Source organism: Juglans regia, chromosome 7 (genome assembly GCF_001411555.2).
Source record: "Juglans regia cultivar Chandler chromosome 7, Walnut 2.0, whole genome shotgun sequence".
Lineage (NCBI taxonomy): Eukaryota > Viridiplantae > Streptophyta > Magnoliopsida > Fagales > Juglandaceae > Juglans > Juglans regia.
Window position 1 is genome coordinate 31315869 of NC_049907.1, and position 3399 is coordinate 31319267.

Genomic DNA, 3399 nt, shown 5'->3' on the forward strand with positions numbered 1-3399 from the left:
GGGATCATGATATTAGTACAAATGATGCGGCCTTGTCGCGGGTGGAGCACAAAAGGTAAAATGGCTTGTCCTGTTTGCAATAAAGATACACAGTCTTAGTGGTTGACAAATGGTAGGAAATTATGTTTCATCGAATATTGTCGATATTTACTAGATGATTATAGATGGCATTCAAATAGAATGATATTTGAATGAAGGTTTGAGTGCAGGTCATCACCGCCCGAGTTGTGTGGGATTGATATTATCGCGCAGTTGGAGGATGTTTTAGAAAATAGATTTGGGAAAGATTCAAGAGTTCGAAAGAGAAAATGACAAGCAGCGTAGTTGAATTGGACAAAAAAAAAAGTATTTTTTTGAGTTGTCATACTGGTCTACCTTGACACTGTACCACAATCTAGATGTTATGCACATTGAGAAAAATATATGTGAGAATATATTGGGCACTTTGTATCAATAGAAGGGAAGACAAAAGATACAGCTAACTCTCGTAAAGATTTAAAGGAATTGGGGATAGACCGGAGTTGCATTTGCAAGATAATGAGTCGTCAGCCTATATGCCCATTGGATGGTATACACTTTAAAATGATGAGAGAAAGAAATTATGTGATTGGTTCATGACAATCAAATTACCAGATGGCTAGGCTACGAACATGTCAGGATATGTTTGAACTCATGATTGAAAGATAACTGATCTTAAAAGTCACGACTGTCATGTAGTTCTACAACGTCTGTTGCCAGTTGGTGTGCATGAAAAGCTTACTCGAGATGTTCGTACAACTCTCACAGAATTAGAGTAATTTTTCAAGGACATTTGCAGTAGAACGTTGAAAGTTGATGCATTATTGCAAATTAGAGAGTTTGTACTCGTCTTCATTATTTGATGTAATGGTTCATTTGGCTATGCACCTTCCTCGTGCGGCTTTAGTCGCTGGTATGGTTCAGTATAGATGGTCTTATTCAATGGTTTTTAGGAAAACTTAAACGATCTATGGGGAATGAAGCCCGTTCAGAAGGTTCAATTGCAGAGTCATACATTGATAATGAGTGTCATACATTTTGTTTAATGTATTTCTGTGGGGTTGATACTTGATTTACGAGACCGGATCAAAATTATGAAGATGGAGAAATGAGAGTCTCATATTTGTTACAGTAATACAACAAATCTCATTAGATTGGACAGAATTTCCGAACATTTGATGTCTGTTCGAACAATAAAATTTATGTTTGAACAAAAGTAATATGAAAATTTAGGTGTTCGAACAAATACATGACAATCGTGATTTTTAATACCAGTTATCTTCTAATCATGAGTTCGAACACATCTTGACATGTTCAAAGTATAGACATCGGGTAATTTTATTGTCATGAACCAATCACATAATTTCTTTCTCTCATCATTTGAAAGTATATACCATCAAATGGGCATAGAGGCTAACGACTTATTATCTTGTAAATGCAAATCTGGTCTTATTCCCAACTCCTTTAAAGCTTTACAAGAGTTACCTATATCTTTTGTCTTCCCTTCTATTGACATCAGAGTGCCTAATATATTCTCACGTATATTTTTCTCAATGTACAAAACATCTAAATTGTGGCGTAGTGTCAAGGTAGACCATTATAGTAACTCAAAAAAAAATAATTTTTTTTGTCCAATTCAACTCCTCTGCTTGTTATTTTCTCTTTTGAACTCTTGCATCTTTCTCAAATCTATTTTTTGAAGCATTCCCCAACTGTGCGATAATATCAACCCCAGACAACTCTGGCAATGATGACCCGTGCTCAACCTTTCCATAAAACATCGTTCTATTTGAGCATTATCTATGATCATGTAGTAAATATCGACAGTGTCCCATGAAACATAATTTCCTACCATTTGTCAACCACTGAGATTATGTATCTTTATCGCAAATAGACAAGCCATTTTAATTTTTGTGCTCCACCCAGACAAGCTTTCGTATGCGGGGAAATCATTTATTGTCCACATCACTGCAGCATGCATCTTAAACTGCCGTAATGAGGCTGCATCATATGCACTGACACCCTGATCCCACAACTCTACAATCAGTGGTTGCAAATTTACATCTAATTTGTTCCCTGGTGACCTTAGCCCTAGTATCAGTAGAGTCATCATAAAATACCGATCATTTATACACTTCCAAGGTGGCAAGTTATAGGACATTAATATGATAGGCCAAGTACTATGAGAAGTGCTTATGTTGCCGAATAGATTAAAACCATCCGTTACTAAACCAATTGTGAGGTTCTTCGGCAAACCATGGATACTTAACGTCAAATTTATTCCATTGTAAAGAATCTACAAGATGTGAGAGGAAGTTTTCATTTTTGAATCTTTTTGTGTGATGCCAAGACATTTCTTTCTTAGTCAACTGGGACGTAAATAATCTTTGAAGTTGAGGAATCAATGGAAAATGTCTTAACACTTTTTGGGGTACATTACGCTTATCGGATGTCCATCTTGACTCATAACACACTGGACATGAATCAATTTTGCATATTGCTGCCAAAAGAAAACACAATTATTTTTACAAGGTTGGACGATATTATAATCAAATCCTAGCCCTCGCTTCAATTGCTTCACTTCATAAAAATTATGTGGTACTACATTATCCTGAGGGAGCCTCTTTAAATAATTCTAGCAACATGTCGATGGTCTTTGCAGAAACACGATAAATAGACTTAATACGGAGCAGCCTCACCGTGAAAGACAACTTGTTATGATGGGTGCACCCCTCGTACAGTTCTCATTGTGCATCCTCCCATAGTCTTCTAAAATTTCCATTTCTCTCAAATGATTGTGTAGATGTTCTTTCTCCATCCCTCATCCCAAATATTCATGCACTCAGATCGTCTAATATTTCAATTATATCCTCTCCATTATCATCACTGTCATCAAAGCATCCACATTTATGTTGTCCATGTTGATGTTGTTACCTTCCTCCATTTGATTAGACTGGCTGATAAATCCAACTCCTTTAGGAAATTGTTCGCCATGTAAGACCCAAGGTGATTATTTAGGATCGATTCCATTTACAAATAAATTCTCCTGACTACTACCAAATTATAAGAACTAAGATTTTTGCACTTCTTGTACGAACATCTTATAAATCCTTGACTATCAACACTCATGCGAGAATTCCAAACTGTCTACCTTGCACAATTTAAGTGTTGTACCCAAACATTCTTTAAGAGAATATTTGGCCACAACCCTTGAATGAGTCTAAGGTTCAATTGCATATAAAAATAACTCTAAAATCCAACTCCTAACTAGTAAACCAAGCCACTAGTATTATAGTAACACAAAACAATGTGTTTTTCTTTGCCACCGGGTAGTTGGTCCTATCTCATTTGAGATTGTAAGCTTATTGTCACAATCCTACC